This window comes from Hyla sarda, chromosome 1, assembly GCF_029499605.1.
Source record: "Hyla sarda isolate aHylSar1 chromosome 1, aHylSar1.hap1, whole genome shotgun sequence".
Lineage (NCBI taxonomy): Eukaryota > Metazoa > Chordata > Amphibia > Anura > Hylidae > Hyla > Hyla sarda.
The window spans coordinates 601,833,947-601,860,371 of NC_079189.1; the positions used below are offsets into that span (position 1 = coordinate 601,833,947).

Genomic DNA, 26,425 nt, shown 5'->3' on the forward strand with positions numbered 1-26,425 from the left:
TATCCATCTATTATTACATAGATAAGAATGAGGTCATGTGACATCACTCCCAGAATCCCTCACCTCTCCAGTCATATCCATCTGTTATTACATAGATAAGAATGAGGTCATGTGACATCACTCCCAGAATCCCTCACCTCTCCAGTCATATCCATCTGTTATTACATAGATAAGAATGAGGTCATGTGACATCACTCCCAGAATCCCTCACCTCTCCAGTCATATCCATCTGTTATTACATAGATAAGAATGAGGTCATGTGACATCACTCCCAGAATCCCTCACCTCTCCAGTCATATCCATCTGTTATTACATAGATAAGAATGAGGTCATGTGACATCACTCCCAGAATCCCTCACCTTTCCAGTAAGCCGGAAGAGTATCTGTAGGGTGAGGTTTATGATCCTGTCCGCCATTTTGTTCCTGTCTCTCTCCATGGTTGATCAGGAAACTTCTCTTATATAGAAGATATCAGCAGAGGATCCTGGGTTGGAGAAACCTGAAGGGAAGAAGAGGAGACGATAAAAAGTACAACAAGTCCCAGAAAGAATTAAAAGACATGAAAGAGTTCTGGGTCATGTGATGGTCAATGGAGAAAAAAAGAGCAGGTCCTGAAGGGGTTAATGGTGCTGTCCCCTGCCCCACCCCTCCTGATGACCACACACATACCTCCACCTGCAGACTGTACAGAGCCGTGTACTTACCCTGTGCTTACACCACCTGCCATGATGTCACAGTCATGTGATCAGTCACATGGAGGAGGAGGAGTCACATGATCAGGGGCTGCTGCTCTCGGCTCATCTGCTCAGTGTATGCAGGACTCTGCTGTGCTGGTTGTGATCGCTGCTGGATGAGCTGAAGTTATGTGTATGCAGCAGAGCTGTGTGTGTGTGATGTGCGTGGTGCAGAGCTGTGTATGTGTGTGTTATATATGTCTGCAGCAGAGCTGTGTGTAATGTGCATGTAGCTGAGCTGTATGTGTACACAGTAGAGCTGTATATGTGTAATGTACATGTAGCTGAGCTGTATATGTGTACACAGTAGAGCTGTATATGTGTAATGTGCATGTAGCTGAGCTGTATATGTGTAATGTGCATGTAGCTGAGCTGTATGTGTACACAGTAGAGCTGTATATGTGTAATGTACATGTAGCTGAGCTGTATGTGTACACAGTAGAGCTGTATATGTGTAATGTGCATGTAGCTGAGCTGTATGTGTACACAGTAGAGCTGTATATGTGTATGTAGCTGAGCTGTATGTGTACACAGTAGAGCTGTATATGTGTAATGTGCATGTAGCTGAGCTGTATGTGTACACAGTAGAGCTGTATATGTGTAATGTACATGTAGCTGAGCTGTATGTGTACACAGTAGTGCTGTATATGTGTAATGTACATGTAGCTGAGCTGTATGTGTACACAGTAGAGCTGTATATGTGTAATGTGCATGTAGCTGAGCTGTATGTGTACACAGTAGAGCTGTATATGTGTAATGTACATGGAGCTGAGCTGTATGTGTACACAGTAGAGCTGTATATGTGTAATGTACATGTAGCTGAGCTGTATGTGTACACAGTAGAGCTGTATATGTGTAATGTGCATGTAGCTGAGCTGTATGTGTACACAGTAGAGCTGTATATGTGTAATGTACATGTAGCTGAGCTGTATGTGTACACAGTAGAGCTGTATGTGTAATGTGCATGTAGCTGAGCTGTTTGTGTACACAGAGCTGTATATGTGTAATGTGCATGTAGCTGAGCTGTATGTGTACACAGTAGAGCTGCATGTGTGTAATGTACATGTAGCTGAGCTGTATGTGTACACAGTAGAGCTGTATATGTATAATGTGCATGTAGCTGAGCTGTATGTGTACACAGTAGAGCTGTATATGTGTAATGTACATGTAGCTGAGCTGTATGTGTACACAGTAGTGCTGTATATGTGTAATGTACATGTAGCTGAGCTGTATGTGTACACAGTAGAGCTGTATATGTGTAATGTGCATGTAGCTGAGCTGTATGTGTACACAGTAGAGCTGTATATGTGTAATGTACATGGAGCTGAGCTGTATGTGTACACAGTAGAGCTGTATATGTGTAATGTGCATGTAGCTGAGCTGTATGTGTACACAGTAGAGCTGTATATGTGTAATGTGCATGTAGCTGAGCTGTATGTGTACACAGTAGAGCTGTATATGTGTAATGTACATGTAGCTGAGCTGTATGTGTACACAGTAGAGCTGTATATGTGTAATGTGCATGTAGCTGAGCTGTTTGTGTACACAGAGCTGTATATGTGTAATGTGCATGTAGCTGAGCTGTATGTGTACACAGTAGAGCTGCATGTGTGTAATGTACATGTAGCTGAGCTGTATGTGTACACAGTAGAGCTGTATATGTATAATGTGCATGTAGCTGAGCTGTATGTGTACACAGTAGAGCTGTATATGTGTAATGTGCATGTAGCTGAGCTGTATGTGTACACAGTAGTGCTGTATATGTGTAATGTGCATGTAGCTGAGCTGTATGTGTACACAGTAGAGCTGTATATGTGTAATGTACATGTAGCTGAGCTGTATGTGTACACAGTAGAGCTGTATATGTGTAATGTGCATGTAGCTGAGCTGTATGTGTACACAGTAGAGCTGTATATGTGTAATGTACATGTAGCTGAGCTGTATGTGTACACAGTAGAGCTGTATATGTGTAATGTACATGTAGCTGAGCTGTATATGTGTAATGTGCATGTAGGTGAGCTGTATGTGTACACAGTAGTGCTGTATATGTGTAATGTGCATGTAGCTGAGCTGTATGTGTACACAGTAGTGCTGTATATGTGTAATGTGCATGTAGCTGAGCTGTATGTGTACACAGTAGTGCTGTATATGTGTAATGTGCATGTAGCTGAGCTGTATGTGTACACAGTAGAGCTGTATATGTGTAATGTACATGTAGCTGAGCTGTATGTACACAGTAGTGCTGTATATGTGTAATGTACATGTAGCTGAGCTGTATGTGTACACAGTAGTGCTGTATATGTGTAATGTGCATGTATCTGAGCTGTATGTGTACACAGTAGAGCTGTATATGTGTAATGTACATGTAGCTGAGCTGTATATGTGTAATGTGCATGTAGCTGAGCTGTATGTGTACACAGTAGAGCTGTATATGTGTAATGTACATGTAGCTGAGCTGTATGTGTACACAGTAGAGCTGTATATGTGTAATGTACATGTAGCTGAGCTGTATATGTGTAATGTGCATGTAGGTGAGCTGTATGTGTACACAGTAGAGCTGTATATGTGTAATGTGCATGTAGCTGAGCTGTATGTGTACACAGTAGAGCTGTATATGTGTAATGTGCATGTAGCTGAGCTGTATGTGTACACAGTAGAGCTGTATATGTGTAATGTGCATGTAGCTGAGCTGTATGTGTACACAGTAGAGCTGTATATGTGTAATGTGCATGTAGCTGAGCTGTATGTGTACACAGTAGAGCTGTATATGTGTAATGTGCATGTAGCTGAGCTGCATGTGTACACAGTAGAGCTGTATATGTGTAATGTGCATGTAGCTGAGCTGTATGTGTACACAGTAGAGCTGTATATGTGTAATGTGCATGTAGCTGAGCTGTATGTGTACACAGTAGAGCTGTATATGTAATGTGCATGTAGCTGAGCTGTATGTGTACACAGTAGAGCTGTATATGTGTAATGTGCATGTAGCTGAGCTGTATGTGTACACAGTAGAGCTGTATATGTGTAATGTGCATGTAGCTGAGCTGTATGTGTACACAGTAGAGCTGTATGTGTAATGTACATGTAGCTGAGCTGTATGTGTACACAGTAGAGCTGTATATGTGTAATGTGCATGTAGCTGAGCTGTATGTGTACACAGTAGAGCTGTATATGTGTAATGTGCATGTAGCTGAGCTGTATGTGTGTAATGTACATGTAGCTGAGCTGTATGTGTACACAGTAGAGCTGTATATGTGTAATGTGCATGTAGCTGAGCTGTATGTGTACACAGTAGAGCTGTATATGTGTAATGTGCATGTAGCTGAGCTGTATGTGTACACAGTAGAGCTGTATATGTGTAATGTGCATGTAGCTGAGCTGTATGTGTACACAGTAGAGCTGTATATGTGTAATGTGCATGTAGCTGAGCTGTATGTGTACACAGTAGAGCTGTATGTGTAATGTACATGTAGCTGAGCTGTATGTGTACACAGTAGAGCTGTATATGTGTAATGTACATGTAGCTGAGCTGTATGTGTACACAGTAGAGCTGTATATGTGTAATGTGCATGTAGCTGAGCTGTATGTGTACACAGCAGAGCTGTGTGTAATGTGCATGTAGCTGAGCTGTATGTGTACACAGTAGAGCTGTATATGTGTAATGTGCATGTAGCTGAGCTGTATGTGTACACAGTAGAGCTGTATATGTGTAATGTACATGTAGCTGAGCTGTATGTGTACACAGTAGAGCTGTGTGTAATGTGCATGTAGCTGAGCTGTATGTGTACACAGTAGTGCTGTATATGTGTAATGTGCATGTAGCTGAGCTGTATGTGTACACAGTAGAGCTGTATATGTGTAATGTGCATGTAGCTGAGCTGTATGTGTACACAGTAGAGCTGTATATGTGTAATGTGCATGTAGCTGAGCTGTATGTGTACACAGTAGAGCTGTATGTGTAATGTGCATGTAGCTGAGCTGTATGTGTACACAGTAGAGCTGTATATGTGTAATGTGCATGTAGCTGAGCTGTATGTGTACACAGTAGAGCTGTATATGTGTAATGTGCATGTAGCTGAGCTGTATGTGTACACAGTAGAGCTGTATGTGTAATGTACATGTAGCTGAGCTGTATGTGTACACAGTAGAGCTGTATATGTGTAATGTGCATGTAGCTGAGCTGTATGTGTACACAGTAGAGCTGTATATGTGTAATGTGCATGTAGCTGAGCTGTATGTGTACACAGTAGAGCTGTATATGTGTAATGTGCATGTAGCTGAGCTGTATGTGTACACAGTAGAGCTGTATATGTGTAATGTGCATGTAGCTGAGCTGTATGTGTACACAGTAGAGCTGTATATGTGTAATGTGCATGTAGCTGAGCTGTATGTGTACACAGTAGAGCTGTATGTGTAATGTACATGTAGCTGAGCTGTATGTGTACACAGTAGAGCTGTATATGTGTAATGTGCATGTAGCTGAGCTGTATGTGTACACAGTAGAGCTGTATATGTGTAATGTGCATGTAGCTGAGCTGTATGTGTACACAGTAGAGCTGTACATGTGTAATGTACATGTAGCTGAGCTGTATCTGTACACCATAGAGCTTCATACAAGATAGAGATAGGTATAAGGCTATCCTTCATATAAGATAGGGCTAGAGACTGTTCATGATATTTATTGGTCAGACTAGATGGGCTAAATGGTTCTTATCTGCTGACACATTCTATAATGGAGTTTGCTATAGGAATGAATTCTGTGAATTATCCTTCCAAGAATGAAGGGAGGACCAACATTTCAGGCCTGCAATAGTGAAGGGGACATCTTGGCTGATAAGTCTAGGTTCCATTTGAACAACTATAAAAGCAATTTAGGAAAATCTGTCCCTGCAAGACCACACTCAAGATGGACCCACGGAGTGTGATCCCCCGAAGGATTTCAACACTGTTCTACAACATCACACATAATAGGCTGCAGGCAGTATCACACATTACTTAGATGAGGTGGGGGGGGGGGGAGGAGAGAAGCATGAACAAGGGGTTGGGGCAGAAAAGTGTTGGTGCAGTGGGGGGGGGGGGGGGGGCAGAGGAGTATAAAGGAGAAGTGGTCTGAGTGGAGAGGGGGGGACTGATGGCTGAGGGGCTAGAGGAAGACTTAGGGGTCCAAAGTAGCCAGGGAAGGACTTAGCATCACTACTTACCTCAGCCGCCATACAGGTTCCAGTGCTTTGGCAACTGTCCCTGCCACCATTGGGACTGAGCTGTGAGCTTATGCTGGGCAGGAGGTATACATCGTATATCTCCTGCCCAACAACAATATACAGTGAACCAGCGAGGTGTATACATCACTGCTTTACTGTAACCCGTTGCTGGGCTGAGTGCTATGTGCCAGACCAGCAAGGAAAGAGTTAACTGCCGAGTCTTGCAGAGAGCTATACGTATATGCAGCCATCTATAGATTGCTTATATATACTGTATACTGCGGCCAGACAATTACTTACCACCCTGGCTCATGCTTCAGTGTATCCCCGCCTCTAGTGATTATGTCTTTAGATCTACAGCCAGGAGCCAGGGTGGTAAGTATTCCTCGCTTCACATTGTACGTTTTGCATTCTTAGAACAGACCCTTTCTGGCAGGGTCTTCCCAAACAGGGAGCCTCCAGCTGTTGCTAAACTACAACCCCTATCTTTCCCAGACAGCCAAACACACCCAGAGGCTTCTTGTTTGGAAACACACTGCTTTATGGCGCTCTCCCCAGGGAGAGCATCCTAAATGTACTAACCCATCTTTCATGTTACGTGTATGCAGTGGAATATGTCGATGACCAAGGTTTTTTTTTTTTCTTTCAATAAATTGGTCTAGGAGGGTTTGTAATTAAATTTTTTTTTTCATTTAATGTGTGTCTTTTTTTCAATTATTATTATTATTTAATTTTCAGGCTTGTTGTGGAAGCCATCTCAGACGGAATCCATTACTAAGCCGGGGCTTAGCGTTAGCCCCAAATACTGCTGGCACTAACCTCCTACAGGCCCAGAGTGTATAAATGGTATTCTTGGGCCTAGGCATTAAGAGACTGACAATATTTAGGCTGGTTAGGGGCAATTAACATTTTTGGTAATTTTTCCAAACTATTCCACCATCACCCTTGCTGGTGCTGCTACCTCCTGCCTGGCAAAATTGAAAAAAAAAAAAAAAAAAAAAACTCCTGCTGTACAGAGGCTACTACATCTCTTACCAGTCTATTACTTCCTTCTGTAGTCGGGCTACTACTGGTCCCTGTAGTCCGACATCACCCTTGCTGCTGCTACTTCAAGCCAGGCCTGGGCCGCCTGGCCAAATTTAATTAAAAATTTAATTAAAAACCATTACCTATTTTTGGCAAAAAAATGGTAGCTACTCACAAAAAGGGGACATTTTTTTGAATCCTCGATAAAATCCTTGACCCCTTCTTTGCTTGGCAGACTAGAAAGCTACTCCCAAAAAGGGACAATGTTGCTACTCCCAAAAAGGGACAATATTTTTTAGATTGTTTCAAATTTTTTGAATGGAAAACATTGACGTTATCATGACTGTACAAAATGTCTTTAATTTCCAGCATGTCAACAATTTGACAAACATTTTTTCCAAAATTTTTAAATGTTTAAACTTCATTATAAAATTTTCAAACTTAAATTTAATATTTTCAAACTTTTGTCAGGTTCTTCTCTATTTTAAGACAGCATCACCAATCCTGTTGTTACTTTCAAACAAGGCTTATTTTTAGAACATTTGGAAGACAATTCTGCATCTTCTGATACTGTCGTGTGCATTTGAAAACCAACAGTGACCTAGCGTGAACCAGGGATAGTTTAGGCCACTTTATTTTAGTGTGAATAAGCCTCAAAAATCAGAGAGCCCATTAAACTTTGTTACCATGGGTTACCGCATGTTGCCCTAACTAAGCCTTAAAGCCATTTTAAAACTATGTGAATACATTCCTAGCAGTGTTATACTTAACAGTGTTATACTTAGGCTGTGTTAGAAATGTGTTTGGGGCTTATTTGATTGCCGGTTAGGGTTGAACCGAGCCAAATTGAACCGATAATTTTGAAAATGTTTGTCAAAACCAGCGACCTGAACTTTTCAAATGTTTTCTTATCTCTAATACAAACCATCATTGAAGACCACTATAAATACACTGCCCGGTATCTTGAAGAAGAAGTTGGAGGACTACTACCCCCAATATAGCCCAGTCACCATATCAGTACCTAGAGTGCCGATGGATCCCAGGACACTATTGCCCCACTCCTTATCTTTCTTGGTTATTTTACAACATGATAGTACAGATGGATTGGACCTAGTTGGCCATATTTGTCGCTGACCTGTTACAACCACCAGTTATTGTGCGCACTTGTTGAGCTTTTGTCTTCTATACATTTCTCTTAATATGACCATTTGGACCCTCACAACTCTGGGTCCTCAGGAAATTGATGTTAAACTTGGAATATGTCAATTCATTTGTCTGTCAAAGACTTTTCCTTCATTTTCTCTGTTAGTTTTGCCAAAAAATAATTAAAAAATAACAGCGTCCGCCTATTTCTCAAGAAGTTATTGTACTAGGCCGCTGTCTGAACACTGTCCTATTATTATATATGATTCTTCTTGCTGACGATACAAGAAGTATTTACCAGCTAATGGAATAAAGATGGACTCACCGACAGTGACTGCTGTACTGAGCTATTGTTCTCTGGTTTTAGCCAAAAAACACCTTTATACCCCCACAAGTGCGTATTGTATATCTCCGCCAGAGCAACATTACACCACAAAGCAAGTGTTCTCTGATGTCAGCCAAACTATATGGGCTGAATGGTTCTAATGGATTTAACAATGTAAAGTCTATTAAATAAATGACAACATAGACGAGAGAAGAAAAAATACACAACAAGTGGAGTCATAGATACATTTTAATAACTTTATTAATAAGTAATAGAACAAATAACATTTGACAAATATATTTCATTGGAGACAATAGTATTTTCCCAAATTCACCTGATCCCTCTTAGTTTTGTGTACACATGAGATGGGGAGTAGAGACGTGGTTGGGAAGTATGAAAAATAAGTGTTAAGGTTCAGTACATACAAATTATGGAAATGATTGGGAAATATAAAAAAAAATAAGAAAATATGTAAACAACTAATGGTGCATGATTGGTATACAAATTAGGGATCTGATTGTGATGTATAAAAATAAGTGTGCAGGATTAGTATATACAAATTAGGGATATATAGGGATGTATAAAAATAATATGGTTGGGATTTGTAAAAAAATTAAATAAAAAAAAAGTGTGCATGGTAAATAAAAAAAATACTGTAAAAATAAGAGTGCGTGATTGGTATACAAATTAGGGAAATGACTGAAATATAAAAAAGTATAAAGGATTTGGGAAATATAAAAAATATAAGAAATTATGTAAAAAATAAGGGTGCATGACTGCATGTAAAGGAAATATAAAAAATATAAGAAAATATGTAATGGTAAATAAAAATAATTTTATATATAAAAATTTAAGAACTATTTAAAAAATAAGATTGCATAATTGTTATACCAATTTAGGACATGACTGGGATATTAAAAAAAAAATAAGTGTGCAGGATCAGTACATACAAATTAGGGAAATGGTTGGGAAATATAAAAAATATAAGAAATTATGTAAAAAAAAAAAAAATAGGGGTGCATGATTGGTATACAAATTAGGGACATGATTGGGAAATATAAAACTAACTGCAGAATCAGTATATACAAATTAGGGATATATTGGGATGTATAAAAAAATATGTGATTGGGATATATGAAAAAATTTGTAAAAGAATATGAAAAAAGTGGTGCATGGTAAATAAAACAAACTAAAAAAAACTATGATTGGTTTACAAATTAGCGAAATGACTGGAAAATATAAAAAAATTTAAGTGTAAAGGATTTGAGAAATATAAAAAATAAGAAAATATGTAATGGTAAATAAAAATAATTATAAATATAAAAATTAAAAAACTATTTAAAAAATGAGTGCATAATTGGTATACAAATTAAGGACATGACTGGGATATAAAAAAAATAAGTGTGTAGGATCAGGATATACAAATTAGGGAAATGGTTGGGAAATATAAAAAAAAATAAGAAAATATGTAAAAAAAAACTAGGGGTGCATGATTGGGGTATACAAATTAGGGACATGATTGGGATATATAAAAATAAGTGTGCAGGATCAGTATTTACAAATTAGGGATATATTGGGATGTATAAAAAAATATGTAAAAAATATATTTAAAAAAGGGGCGCATGAGAGTGCACGGTAAATAAAAAAAACATAAAAAACTTTAAAAACTGTACAAAATAAGAGTGCGTGATTGGTATACAAATTAGGAAAATGACTGGGAAATATAAAAAAAATAAGTGTAAAGGACTTGGGATATATAATAGTTTTTTTTTTTTTTTTAAACATATCTAAAAAAAAAAAGAGGGGTGCATGGGAAATAAAAAAAACATTAAAAATAAAGAAAAGAAACTACCGTTATGTAAAAAACTAGGGGTGCATGATTGGTATACAAATTAGGGACATGATTGGGATATATAAAAATAAGTGTGCAGGATCAGTATATACAAAGTAGGGATATATAGGGATGTATAAAAAATATATGAATTGGGATATGTAAAAAAAACTTTGTAACACAATATAAAAAGGGGGTGCATGGTAAATAAAAATCATAAAAAATAACTTAAAAAACTAAGTTTTTTTTAAAACATCTAAAAAAAGAGGGGTGCATGGGAAATAAAAAAAAGAAATATATAAAAAAAGAAAAGAAACGATGTAAAAAAATAAGAGTGCATGATTGGTATACAAATTAAGGACATAATTGGGAAATAAAAAACTAAGTGTGCAGGATCCGTATATATACAAGTTGGGGATATGATTGGAATATATAAAAAAATATATGATTGGGATATAAAAGATTTTATTTAAAATATGTAAAAAAATAGGGTTGCAAGAGGGTGAATGGGAAATAAAATAAAAAAATTATAAAAAAATAACCTATGTAAAAAAACTAAAAGAGTGCAGGATTGGTATACAAATTAAAGGAGTACTATGGCGCTTTTTCTATTAACCCTCCGTGCCCAGGCTGCAAAATGAAACAAAACTAATTTTAACTCACCTGCCTACGTTCCCCGGTCCTTGTCTTCTTTCGCTTCCTGCGGGTCAGTGAGTCACGCTGCTCACAGCGTATCACCGGCCGCAGCCGGACATTGCTGCGGCCGGTGATATGCTGAGAGCTACATGACTCACTGACCCGCAGGAAGCGGAAGAAGACAGGGACTGAAGAATGGGACATCGGAGCAACAGGGGAACGTAGGCAGGTGAGTTAAAGTTTGTTTTGCTTCATTTTGCAGCCCAGGCACGGAGGGTTAATAAAAAGTAAAAGTGCCATAGTACTTCTTTAAGGACATGACTGGGATATAAAAAATTAGTGTGCTGGATCAGGATATACAAATTAGGGAAATGATCAGGAAATATAAAAATTATAAGAAATTTGCTCCGATGTCGGTCCCTGTCTTCTTCTGCTTCCTGCGGGTCGGTTAGTCACGCTGCTCTCAGCGTATCACTGATCACAGCCGGACATTGCTGCGGCCGGAGATATGCTGAGAGCAGCGTGACTCACCGACCCGCAGGAAGGGAAGAAGACAGGGACCGGAGAATAGGATACTGGGGAATGTAGGCAGGTGAGTTAAAGTTTGTTTTGTTTCATTTTGCAGCCCGGGCACGGAGGGTTAATAAAAAAAAAAGCGCCATAGTGCTCCTTTAAGGACATGACTGGGATATAAAAAATTAGTGTGGTGGATCAGGATTTACAAATTAGGGAAATGGTTGGGAAATATAAAAAATATAAGAAAATATGTAAAAAACTAAGGGTGCATGATTGGTATACAAATTAGGGACATTATTGGGAAATATAAAAAATAAGTGTGCAGGATCAGTATATACAAATTAGGGATATATAGGGATGTATAAAAAATATATGAATTGGGATATGTAAAAAAAAACTTTGTAACACAATATTAAAAAGGGGGTGCATGGTAAATAAAAATCATAAAAAATTAACTTAAAAAATATTGTAAAAAATAACTGCGCGTGATTGGTATACAACTTAGGGATATAATTGGGAAGTATAAAACTAACTGTGCAGGATCAGTATATACAAATTAGGGATATATTGGGATATATAAAAAACTATATGATTGGCATATATTAAAAAATTTGTAAAAGAATATAAAAAAAAAGTGGTGCATGGAAAATAAAAAAAAAATACATAAAAAATAAGAGTGCGTGATTGGTTTACAAATTATACAAAAAAATATATAAGTGTAAAAAAATAATTTTATATATAAAAATTTAAGAACTATTTAAAAAATAAGAGTGCATATTTGTTATACCAATTTAGGACATGACTGGGATATAAAAAAAAATAAGTGTGTAGGATCAGGAAATACAAATTAGAGAAATGGTTGGGAAATATAAAAAATATAAGAAAATATGTAAAAAAAAACTAGGGGTGCATGATTGGTATACAAATTAGGGACATGATTGGGATTTATAAAAATAAGTGTGCAGGATCAGTATATACAAATTAGGGAAATATTGGGATGTATAAAAAAATATATGATTCTGATATGTAAAAAACTATATGTAAAAAATATATATTTAAAAAAGGGGTGCATGAGAGTGCATTGTAAATAAAAAAAACATTAAAAAACTTTAAAAACTATGTAAAAAATTAAGAGTGCGTGATTGGTATACAAATTAGGAAAAAGACTGGTGAATATAAAAAAAAGTGTAAAGGACTTCGGATATATCATTTTTTTTTAAACAAATCTTAAAAAAAGAGGGGTGAATGAGGGTGTATGGGAAATATGAAAAATAAAAGAAACTATGTAAAAAAATAAGAGTGCATGATTGGTATACAAATTATGGACATAACTGGGAAATATAAAACTAAGTGTGCAGGATCAGTATATATACAAATTGGGGATATGATTGGGATGTATAAAAAAATATATGATTGGGATATAAAAGATTTTTTATTTAAATATGTAAAAAAATAGGGTTGCAAGAGGGTAAATGGGAAATAAAATTATTTAAATTATAAAAGATAACCTATGTAAAAAAACTAAAAAAGAGCGCAGGATTGTTATATAAATTAAAGGAGTACTATGGCGCTTTTTTTTGTTAACCCTCCGTGCCCGGGCTGCAAAATGAAACAAAACAAACTTTAACTCACCTGCCTACGTTCACCCGTTGCTCTGATGTCAGTGTCCCGTTCTCCGGTCCCTGTCTTCTTCCGCTTCCTGCGGGTCGGTGAGTCACGCTGCTCTCGGCATATCACCGGCTGCAGCCGGACATTGCTGCAGTCAGTGATACGCTGAGAGCAGCATGACTCACCGACCCGCAGGAAGGGAAGAAGACAGGGACCGGAGAATAGGACATCGGAGCAACGGGGGAACGTAGGCAGGTGAGTTAAAGTTTGTTTTGTTTCATTTTGCAGCCTGCGCACGGAGGGTTAATAAAAAAAAAAAGGGCCATAGTACTCCTTTAAGGACATGACTGGGATATAAAAAATTAGTGTGCTAGATCAGGATATACAAATTAGGGAAATGGTTGAGAAATATAAAAAATATAAGAAAATATGTAAAAAACTAAAGGTGCATGATTGGTATACAAATTCAGGACATGATTGGGATATATAAAAATAAGTGTGCAGGATCAGTATATACAAATTAGGGATATATTGGGGTGTATAAAAAAAATATGTGATTGGGATATTAAAAATTTTTTGTAAAAAAAGGGGGTGCATGAGGGTGCATTGTAAATAAAAAAACATAAATAATAACTTAAAAAACGTAAAAAATAAGAGTGCATGATTGGTATACAAATTAGGGACATGTTTGGGAAATATAAAACTAAGTGTGCAGGATCAGTATATACAAATTAGGGATATATTGGGATGTATAAAAATATATGATTGGGATATATAAAAATATTTGCAAAAGAATATAAAAAAAATGGGGTGCATGGTAAATAAAAAAAACAAAAAAAACTATGTAAAAAATAAGAGTGTGTGATTGGTATACAAATTAGGGAAATGACTGGGAAATATAAAAAATATATGAGGGTTGCAAGAGGGTGAATGAAAAAAAAAAATTTAAAAAAATTAAAAAGAGTGCAGGATTGGTATAAAAATTAAAGGAGTACTATGTTTGTTTTTTTTTTTTTTTTATAATTAACCCTCCGTGCCCGGGCTGTAAAATGAAACAAAACAAACTTTAACTCACCTACCTAAGTTCCCCCGTTGCTCCGATGTCGGTGTACTGTTCTCCGGTCCCTGTCTTCTTCGGCTTCCTGCAGGTCGGTTAGTCACGTTGCTCTCAGCGGATCACCGACCGCAGCTGGACATTGCTGCGGCCGGTGATACGCTGAGAGCAGCGTGACTCACCGACCCGCAGGAAGGGAAGAAGACAGGGACTGGAGAATAGGACACTGACATCGGAGCAACGGGGTAACGTAGGCAGGTGAGTTAAAGTTTGTTTTGTTTCATTTTGCAGCCCGGGCGCAGAGGGTTAATAAAAAAGTAAAAGTGCCATAGTACTCCTTTAAGGACATGGCTGGGAAAAAAAAAATTAGTGTGCTGGATCAGGATATACAAATTAGGGAAATGGTTGGGAAATATAAAAAATATAAGAAAATATGTAAAAACTAAGGGTGCATGATTGGTATACAAATTAGGGACATGATTGGGATATATAAAAATAAGTGTGCAGGATCAGGATATACAAATTAGGGATATATTGGGATGTATAAAAAAATATGTGGGATATATAAAAAATGTTGTACATTTTGTAAAAAACAATATAAAAAGGGGGTGCATGAGGGTGCATGGTAAATAAAAAAAAACATAAAATAATAACTTAAAAAACGTTGTAAAAAATAAGAGTGCGTGATTGGTATACAAATAAGGGACATGATTGGGAAATATGAAACTAAGTGTGCAGGATCAGTATATACAAATTAGGGATATATTGGGATGTATAAAAAAATATATGAATGGGATATATAAAAAAAATTGTAAAAGAATATGAAAAAAATGGGGTGCATGGTAAATAAAAAAAACTATGTAAAAAATAAGTGTGTGTGATTGGTATAAAAATTAGGGAAATGACTGGGAAATATGAAAAAAGATATATGAGGGTTGTAAGAGGGTGAATGGAAAAAAAAATTATAAAAAATAACCTATGTAAAAAAAAAATTAAAAGAGTGCAGGATTGGTATAAAAATTAAAGGATTACTATGGCGCTTTTTTTTTTTATAATTAACCCTCCATGTCTGGGCTGCAAAATGAAACAAAACAAAATTTAACTCACCTGCCTAAGTTCCCTCATTGCTCCGATGTCGGTGTACTGTTCTCCGGTCCCTGTCTTCTTCTGCTTCCTGCGGGTTGTTTAGTCACACTGCTCTCAGTGTATCACTGACCACAGCTGGACATTGCTGCGGCTGGTGATATGCTGAGAGCAGCGTGACTAAACGACCCGCAGGAAGGGAAGAAGACAGGGACCGGAGAACAGGACACTGACATCGTAGCAACGGGGTAACATAGGCAGGTGAGTTAAAGTTTGATTTGTTTCATTTTGCAGCCCGGGCACGGAGGGTTAATAAAAAAAAGTGCCATAGTACTCCTTTAAGGACATGACTGGGATATAAAAAATTATTGTGCTGGATCAGGATATACAAATTAGGGAAATGGTTGGGAAATATAAAAAATATATGAAAATATTTAGAAAACTAAGGGTGCATGATTGGTATACAAATTAGGGACATGATTGGGATATATAAAAATGAGTGTGCAGGATCAGTATTTACAAATTAGGGATATATTGGGATGTATAAAAAAATATGTGATTGGGATGGATACAAAATTTTGTAAAAAAAATATATTAAAAAAGGGGGTGAATGGTAAAAAAAAAAAACATAAAATAATAACTTAAAAAAACGTTGTAAAAAATAAGAGTGTGTGATTGGTATACAAATTAGGGACATGATTGGGAAATATAAAACCAAGTGTGCAGGATCAGTATATACAAATTAGGGATATATTGGGATGTTTAAAAAATATATGAATTGGATATATAAAAAAAAAATTGTAAAACAATATAAAAAAAATTGGGTGCATGGTAAATAAAAAAACTATGTAAAAAATAAGTGTGTGATTGGTATACAAATTAGGGAAATGACTGGGAAATAGAAAAAAAGATATGAGGGTTGCAAGAGGGTGAATGGAAAAAAAATAAAAAGTTATAAAAAAACAACCTATGTAAAAAAAAAAAAGAAAAAGAGTGCAGGATTGGCATACAAATTAAAGGAGTACTATGGCGCTTTTTATTATAATTAACCCTCTGTGCCCGGGCTGCAAAATGAAACATAAACTTTAACTCACCTGCCAAAGTTCCCCCATTGCTCCGATGTCGGTGTACTGTTCTCCGATCCCTGTCTTCTTCCTCTTCCTGCGGGTCGGTTAGTTACACTGCTCTCAGCATATCACCAACCGCAGCCGGACATTGCTGTGGCCAGTGATGTGTTGAGACCAGCGCGACTCACTGACCCGCAGGAAGGGAAGAAGACAGGGACCGGAGAATAGGACACTGACATCGGAGCAACGGGGTAACGTAGGCAGGTGAGTTAAAGTTTGTTTTGTTTCATTTTGCAGCCCTGGCACGGAGGATTAATAAAAAAAAGTGCCATAGTACTCCTTTAAGGACATGACTGGGATATAAAAAATGTGTATGCTGGATCAGGATATACAAATTAGGGAAATGGTTGGGAAATATAAAAAATATAAGAAAATATGTAAAAAACTAAGGGTGCATGATTGGTATACAAATTAGGGACATGATTGGGAAATATAAAAAAAAATAAGTGTGCAGGATCAGTATATACAAATTAGGGATATATTGGGATGTATAAAAAAATATATGATTGGGATATGTAAAAAATTTAGCAATCAAAATATAAAAACGGGGGTGCATGAGGGTGCATGGTAAATAAAAAAACATAAAAGATAACTTAAAAAACTTAGTAAAAAACAATAAGAGTGCGTGATTGGTATATAACTTAGGGACATAATTGGGAAATATAAAACTAAGTGTGCAGGATCAGTATATACAAATTAGGGATATATTGGGATGTTTTACAAATATATGATTGGGATATATAAACACATTTGTAAAAGAATATAAAAAAATGGGGTGCATAAAAAATAAAAAACTGCAAAAAATAAGCGTGTGTGATTGGTATACAAATTAGGGAAATGACTGTGAAAAATAAAAAAAACATATGAGGGTTGCAAGAGGGTGTATGGGGAAAAAAAACTAAAAAATTATAAAAAAATTACCTATGTAAAAAAAAAAAGAAAAAGAGTGCAGGATTGGTATAAAAATTAAAGGAGTACTATGGCACTTTTTTTTTTTATAATTAACCCTCCATGCCCGGGCTGCAAAATGAAACAAAACAAACTTTAACTCACCTGTCTAAGTTCCTCCGTTGCTCCGATGTCGGTGTACTGTTCTCCGGTCCCTGTCTTTTTCCTTTCCAGCGGGTTGGTTAGTCACGCTGCTCTCAGTGTATCACCGACCGCAGCCGGACATTGCTGCGGCTGGTAATATGCTGAGAGCAGCGTGACTCACCGACCCGCAGGGACCGGGACCGGAGACAGGGACCGGAGAATAGGACACTGACATCGGAGCAACGAGGTAACGTAGGCAGTTGAGTTAAAGTTTGTTTTGTTTCATTTTGCAGCCCGGGCATGGAGGGTTAATAAAAAAAAGTGTCATAGTACTCCTTTAAGGACATGACTGGGATATAAAAAAATGTGTGTGCTGGATCAGGATATACAAATTAGGGAAATGGTTGGGAAATATAAAAAATATAAGAAAATATGTAAAAAACTAAGGGTGCATGATTGGTATACAAATTAGGGACATGATTGGGATATATAAAAATAAGTGTGCAGGATCAGTATATACAAATTAGGGATATATTGGGATGTATAAAAAAATATGTAATTGGGATGTATAAAAAAAATATGTGATTGGGATGTATAAAAAATGTTGTTAAAAAAATATTAAAAAAAGGGGGTGCATAAGGGTGCATGGTAACTAAATAAAACAAAATAATAACTTAAATGTAAAAAATAAGAGTGCGTGATTGGTATACAAATTAGGGACATGATTGGGAAATATAAAACCAAGTGATCAGTATATACAAATTAGGGATATATTGGGATGTATAAAAAATATATGAATGGGATATATAAAAAAAATTGTAAAAGAATATAAAAAAAAATGGGGTGCATGGTAAAAAAAAAAAAAACTAAAAAAAACGATGTAAAAAATAAGTGTGTGTGATTGGTATGCAAATTAGGGAAATGACTAGGTAATATAAAATCATATAAATATATGAGGGTTACAAGAGGGTGAATGAGAAAAAAAAAATTATAAAAAATAACCTATGTAAAAAAAAATAAGAAAAAAAGAGTGCAGGATTGATATACAAATTAAAGGAGTACTATGGTGGTTTTTATTATAATTAACCCTCCATGCCCGGGATGCAAAATGAAACAAAACAAACTTTAACTCACCTGCCTAAGTTCCCCCGTTGCTCCGATGTCGGTGTACTGTTCTCCGGTCCCTGTCTTCTTCCGCGTCCTGCGGGTCGGTTAGTCACACTGCTCTCAGCGTATCACTGACCGCAGCCGGACATTGCTGCGGCCGGTGATATGTTGAGAGCAGCGTGACTCACTGACCCGCAGGAAGGGAAGAAGACAGGTGAGTTAAAGTTTGTTTTGTTTCATTTTGCAGCCCGGGCACAGAGGTTTAATAAAAAAGTAAAAGTGCCATAGTACTCCTTTAAGGACATGACTGGGAAATAAAAAATTAGTGTTCTGGATCAGGATATACAAATTAGAGAAATGGTTGGGAAGTATAAAAAAATATAAGAAAATATGTAAAAAACTAAGGGTGCATGATTGGTATACAAATTAGGGACATGATTGGGAAATGTAAAAATAAGTGTGCAGGATCAGTATGTACAAATTAGGGATATATTGGGATGTATAAAAAAATATGTGGGATATATAAAACATTTTGTAAAAAAAATATTTAAAAAAGGGGGTGCGGTGCATGAGGGTGCATGGGAAATAAAAAAAAACATAAAATAATAACTTAAAAAACGTTGTAAAAATAAAAGTGCGTGATTGGTATACAAATTAGGGATATGATTGGGAAATATAAAACTATGTGTGCAGGATCAGTATATACAAATTAGGGATATATTGGGATGTATAAAAAATATATGAATGGGATATGTAAAAGAATATAAAAATGGGGTACATGGTAAATAAAAAAAACTAAAAAAAACTATGTAAAAAATAAGTGTGTGATTGGTATACAAATTAGGGAAATGACTGGGAAATAGAAAAAAAGATATGAGGGTTGCAAGAGGGTGAATGGGAAAAAAAAATAAAAAATTATAAAAAAAATAACCTATGTAAAAAAAAAAGGAAAAGAGTGCAGGATTGGTATACAAATTAAAGAAGTACTATGGCGCTTTTTATTATAATTAACCCTCTGTGCCCGGGCTGCAAAATGAAACAAAACAAACTTTAACTCACCTGCCTAAGTTCCCCCATTGCTCCGATGTCGGTGTAGTGTTCTCCGGTCCCTGTCTTCTTCCTCTTCCTGCGGGTCGGTTAGTTATGCTGCTCTCAGCGTATCACCGACCCCAGCCGGACATTGCTGCGGCCGGTGATGTGTTGAGACCAGCGTGACTCACTGACCCGCAGGAAGCGAAGAAGACAGGGACTGGAGAATAGGACACTGACATCGGAGCAACGGGGTAACGTAGGCAGGTGAGTTAAAGTTTGTATTGTTTCATTTTGCAGCCCGGGCACGGGGGGTTAATAAAAAAAAGCGCCATAGTACTCCTTTAAGGACATGACTGGGATATAAAAAATGTGTGTGCTGGATCAGGATATACAAATTAGGGAAATGGTTGGGAAATATAAAAAATATAAGAGAATATGTAAAAAACTAAGGGTGCATGATTGGTATACAAATTAGGGACATGATTGGGATATATAAAAATAAGTGTGCAGGATCAGTATTTACAAATTAGGGATATATCGGGATGTATAAAAAAATATGTGATTGGGATGTATAAAAATAAAAAAAAATAAAGGGGTGCATGGTAAATAAAAAAACATTAAATAACTTAAAAAACATTGTAAAAAATAAGAGTGCGTGATTGGTATACAACTTAGGGACATGATTGGGAAATATAAAACTAAGTGTGCAGGATCAGTATATACAAATTAGGGATATATTGGGATGTATAAAAAATATATGAATGGGGTATATAAAAAAATTGTAAAAGAATATAAAAAAAATGGGGTGCAAGGTAAATAAAAAAACAAAAAAAATAAGTGTGTGTGATTGGTATACAAATTAGGGAAATGACAGGGAAATATAAAAAAAAGATATGAGGGTTGCAAGAGGGTGAATGGGAAAAAAAATAAAAAATTATGAAAAATAACCTTTGTAAAAAATTAGAAAAAGAGTGCAGGATTGGTATACAAACTAAAGGAGTACTATGGCGCTTTTTATTATAATTAACCCTCTGTGCCCGGGCTGCAAAATGAAACAAAACAAACTTTAACTCACCTGCCTAAGTTACCCGTTGCTCCGATGTTGGTGTACTGTTCTCCGGTCCCTGTCTTCTTCCTCTTCCTGCGGGTCGGTTAGTCACACTGCTCTCACTGTATCACCGACAGCAGCCGGACATTGCTGCGGCCGGTGATGTGTTGAGACCAGCGCGACTCACTGACCCGCAGGAATGGAAGAAGACAGGGACCGGAGAATAGGACACTGACATCGGAGCAACGGGGTAACGTAGGCAGGTGAGTTAAAGTTTGTTTTGTTTCATTTTCCAAACCGGGCACGGAGGGTTAATAAAAAAGTAAAAGTGCCATAGTACTCCTTTAAGGACATGACTGAGAAATAAAAAAATTAGTGTTCTGGATCAGGATATACAAATTAGGGAAATGGTTGGGAAATATAAAAAAAAAAGAGAAAATATGTAAAAAACTAAGGGTGCATGATTGGTATACAAATTAGGGACATGATTGGGAAATGTAAAAATAAGTGTGCAGGATTAGTATATACAAATTAGGGATATATTGGGATGTATAAAAAAAATATGTGGGATATATGAAACATTTTGTAAAAAAAAAAAAAAAAAAGGGGGTGCATGAGGGTGCATGGTAAATAAAAAAAAACATAAACTAACTTAAAAAACGTTGTAAAAATAAAAGTGCGTGATTGGTATACAAATTAGGGATATGATTGGGAAATATAAAACTAAGTGTGCAGGATCAGTATATACAAATTAGGGATATATTAGAATGTATAAAAAATATATGAATGGGATATGTAAAAGAATATAAAAAATGGGGTACATGGTAAATAAAAAAACTAAAAAAACTATGTAAAAAATAAGTGTGTGATTGGTATACAAATTAGGGAAATGACTGGGAAATAGAAAAAAAGATATGAGGGTTGCAAGAGGGTGAATGGGAAAAAAAATTATAAAAAATAACCTATGTAAAAAAAAGATAAGAAAAAAAGAGTGCAGGATTGGTATACAACTTAAAGGAGTACTATGACGCTTTTTTTTTTTTATTAACCCTCTGTGACCAGGCTGCAAAATGAAACAAAACAAACTTTAACTCACCTGCCTACGTTCCCCCGTTGCTCCGATGTCGGTCCCTGTCTTCTTCTGCTTCCTACGGGTTGGTTAGTCACGCTGCTCTCACCGTATCACTGACCACAGCCGGACATTGCTGCGGCTGGTGATATGCTGAGAGCAGCATGACTCACCGACCCGCAGGAAGGGAAGAAGACAGGGACCGGAGAATAGGACACTGGGGAATGTAGGCAGGTGAGTTAAAGTTTGTTTTGTTTCATTTTGCAGCCCGGGCACGGAGGGTTAATAAAAAAAAAGCGCCATAGTGCTCCTTTAAGGACATGACTGGGATATAAAAAATTAGTGTGCTGGATCAGGATATACAAATTAGGGAAATGGTTTGGAAATATAAAAAATATAAGAAAATATGTAAAAAACTAAGGGTGCATGATTGGTATACAAATTAGGGACATGATTGGGAAATATAAAAAATAAGTGTGCAGGATCAGTATATACAAATTAGGGATATATAGGGATGTATAAAAAATATATGAATTGGGATATGTAAAAAAAAACTTTGTAACACAATATAAAAAAGGGGGTGCATGAGGGTGCATGGTAAATAAAAATCATAAAAAATAACTTAAAAAACATTGTAAAAAATAACTGCGCGTGATTGGTATACAACTTAGGGATATATTGGGATATATAAAAAACTATATGATTGGCATATATTAAAACATTTGTAAAAGAATATAAAAAAAAAGTGGTGCATGGAAAATAAAAAGAAAAATACATAAAAAATAAGAGTGCGTGATTGGTTTACAAATTATACAAAAAAATATAAAAATATATAAGAGTAAAGGAAATATAAAAAATATAGGAAAATATGTAATGGTAAATAAAAATAATTTTATATATAAAAATTTAAGAACTATTTAAAAAATAAGAGTGCATAATTGTTATACCAATTTAGGACATGACTGGGATATAAAAAAAAACATAAGTGTGGAGGATCAGGAAATACAAATTAGAGAAATGGTTGGGAAATATAAAAAATATAAGAAAATATGTAAAAAAAAAACTAGGGGTGCATGATTGGTATACAAATTAGGGACATGATTGGGATTTATAAAAATAAGTGTGCAGGATCAGTATATACAAATTAGGGAAATATTGGGATGTATAAAAAAAATATATGATTCTGATATGTAAAAAACTATATATTTAAAAAAGGGGTGCATGAGAGTGCATTGTAAATAAAAAAAACATTAAAAAACTTTTAAAACTATGTAAAAAATTTAACAGTGCATGATTGGTATACAAATTAGGAAAATGACTGGTGAATATAAAAAAAAGTGTAAAGGACTTGGGATATATCATTTTTTTTAAACAAATCTTAAAAAAAGAGGTGTGAATGAGGGTGTATGGGAAATATGAAAAATAAAAAATAAAAGAAAATATGTAAAAAAATAAGAGTGCATGATTGGTATACAAATTATGGACATAACTGGGAAATATAAAACTAAGTGTGCAGGATCAGTATATATACAAATTGGGGATATGATTGGGATATATAAAAAAATATATGATTGGGATATAGAAGATTTTTTATTTAAATATGTAAAAAAATAGGGTTGCAAGAGGGTAAATGGGAAATAAAATTATTTAAATTATAAAAAATAACCTATGTAAAAAAACTAAAAGAGCGCAGGATTGGTATATAAATTAAAGGAGTACTATGGCGCTTTTTTTTATTAACCCTCCGTGCCCGGGCTGCAAAATGAAACAAAACAAACTTTAACTCACCTGCCTACGTTCACCCGTTGCTCCGATGTCAGTGTCCCGTTCTCCGGTCCCTGTCTGCTTCCTGCGGGTCGGTGAGTCACGCTGCTCTCGGCGTATCACCGGCCGCAGCCGGACATTGCTGCAGTCAGTGATACGCTGAGAGCAGCGTGACTCACCGACCCGCAGGAAGGGAAGAAGACAGGGACCGGAGAATAGGACATCGGAGCAACGGGGGAACGTAGGCAGGTGAGTTAAAGTTTGTTTTGTTTCATTTTGCAGCCCGCGCACGGAGGGTTAATAAAAAAAAGAGCCATAATACTCCTTTAAGGACATGACTGGGATATAGAAAATTAGTGTGCTGGATCAGGATATACAAATTAGGGAAATGGTTGGGAAATATAAAAAATATAAGAAAATATGTAAAAAACTAAAGGTGCATGATTGGTATACAAAATAGGGACATGATTGGGATATATAAAAATAAGTGTGCAGGATCAATATATACAAATTAGGGATATATCGGGATGTATAAAAAAATATGTGATTGGGATATTAAAATTTTTTTGTAAAAAAAGGGGTGCATCAGGGTGCATTGTAAATAAAAAAACATAAAATAATAACTTAAAAAACGTAAAAAATAAGAGTGCATGATTGGTATTCAAATTAGGGACATGTTTGGGAAATATAAAACTAAGTGTGCAGGATCAGTATATACAAATTAGGGATATATTGGGATGTATAAAAATATATGATTGGGATATATAAAAATATTTGCAAAAGAATATAAAAAAATGGGGTGCATGGTAAATAAAAAAACTAAAAAAAACTATGTAAAAAATAAGAGTGTGTGATTGGTATTCAAATTAGGGAAATGACTGGGAAATATAAAAAATATATGAGGGTTGCAAGAGGGTGAATGAAAAAAAATAACTAATTAAAAAAAATGAAAAAGAGTGCAGGATTGGTATAAAAATTAAAGGAGTACTATGTGTTTTTTTTTTATAATTAACCCTCCGTGCCTGGGCTGTAAAATGAAACAAAACAAACTTACTCACCTACCTAAGTTCCCCCGTTGCTCCGATGTCTGTGTACTGTTCTCCGGTCCCTGTCTTCTTCGGCTTCCTGCCGGTCGGTTAGTCACGTTGCTCTCAGCGGATCACCGACCGCAGCTGGACATTGCTACGGCTGGTGATATGCTGAGAGCAGCGTGACTCACCGACCCGCAGGAAGGGAAGAAGACAGGGACCGGAGAATAGGACATCGGAGCAACGGGGTAATGTAGGCAGGTGAGTTAAAGTTTGTTTTGTTTCATTTTGCAGCCCGGGCACAGAGGGTTACTAAAAAAGTAAAAGTGCCATAGTACTCCTTTAAGGACATGGCTGGGAAATAAAAAATTAGGGTGCTGGATCAGGATATACAAATTAGGGAAATGGTTGGGAAATATAAAAAAATATAAGAAAATATGTAAAAACTAAGGGTGCATGATTGGTATACAAATTAGGGACATGATTGGGATATATAAAAATAAGTGTGCAGGATATACAAATTAGGGATATATTGGGATGTATAAAAAAATATGTGGGATATATAAAAATTTTTATACATTTTGTAAAAAAAACAATATAAAAAAGGGGGTGCATGGTAAATAAAAAAAAACATAGAATAATAACTAAAAAAGTGCGTGATTGGTATACAAATTAGGGACATGATTGGGAAATATGAAACTAAGTGTGCAGGACCGGTATATACAAATTAGGGATATATTGGGATGTATAAAAAATATATGAATGGGATATATAAAAAAAATTGTAAAAAAATATATAAAAAAATGGGGTGCATGGTAAATAAAAAAAAACTATGTAAAAAATAAGTGTGTGTGATTGGTATACAAATTAGGGAAATTACTGGGAAATATGAAAAAAGATATGAGGGTTGCAAGAGGGTGAATGGAAAAAAAATTATAAAAAATAACCTATGTAAAAAAAAATAAAAAGGGTGCAGGATTGGTATAAAAATTAAAGGTGTACTATGGCGCTTTTTTTTTTTATAATTAACCCTACATGTCCGGGCTGCAAAATGAAACAAAACAAAATTTAACTCACCTGCCTAAGTTCCCTCGTTGCTCTGATGTCGGTATACTGTTCTCCGGTCCCTATCTTCTTCTGCTTAATGCGGGTTGTTTAGTCACGCTGCTCTAAGTGTATCACTGACCGCAGCTGGACATTGCTGCGGCTGGTGATATGCTGAGAGCAGCGTGACTAAACGACCCGCAGGAAGGGAAGAAGACAGGGACCGGAGAACAGGACACTGACATCGTAGCAACGGGGTAACGTAGGCAGGTGAGTTAAAGTTTGATTTGTTTCATTTTGCAGCCCGAGCACGGAGGGTTAATAAAAAAAAGTGCCATAGTACTCCTTTAAGGACATGACTGGGATATAAAAAAAATTGTGTGCTGGATCAGGATATACAAATTATAGAAATGGTTGGGAAATATAAAAAATATATGAAAATATTTAGAAAACTAAGGGTGCATGATTGGTATACAAATTAGGGACATGATTGGGATATATATAAATGAGTGTGCAGGATCAGTATATACAAATTAGGGATATATTGGGATGTATAAAAAAATATGTGATTGGGATGGATACAAAATTTTGTAAAAAAATATATATATATATAAAAAAAGGGGGTGAATGGTAAATAAAAAAACATAAAATAATAATTTAAAAAAACGTTGTAAAAAATAAGAGTGTCTGATTGGTATACAAATTAGGGACATGATTGGGAAATATAAAACCAAGTGTGCAGGATCAGTATATACAAATTAGGGATATATTGGGATGTTTAAAAAATATAAGAATTGGATATATAAAAAAAAAATTGTAAAAGAATATAAAAAAATTGGGTGCATGGTAAATAAAAAAAACTATGTAAAAATAACTGTGTGTGATTGGTATACAAATTAGGGAAATGACTGGGAAATAGAAAAAAAGATATGAGGGTTGCAAGAGGGTGAATGGAAAAAAAATAAAAAGTTATAAAAAACAACCTATGTAAAAAAAAAAAAAAAAGAGTGCAGGATT

The 26,425-nt window shown here is 35.8% G+C and overlaps 1 long non-coding RNA gene across 1 annotated transcript in view; it reads right to left on the reverse strand.

The window, feature by feature from the left end:
- Window positions 1–367: 367 nt before the first annotated feature.
- Window positions 368–26,425, reverse strand: part of LOC130297370 (uncharacterized) — a 59,123-nt gene continuing 33,065 nt past the window's right edge. The window contains exon 4 of the long non-coding RNA XR_008849498.1: window positions 368–499. This is a non-coding gene — a long non-coding RNA (uncharacterized LOC130297370). The remainder of the gene's footprint in view (window positions 500–26,425) is intronic.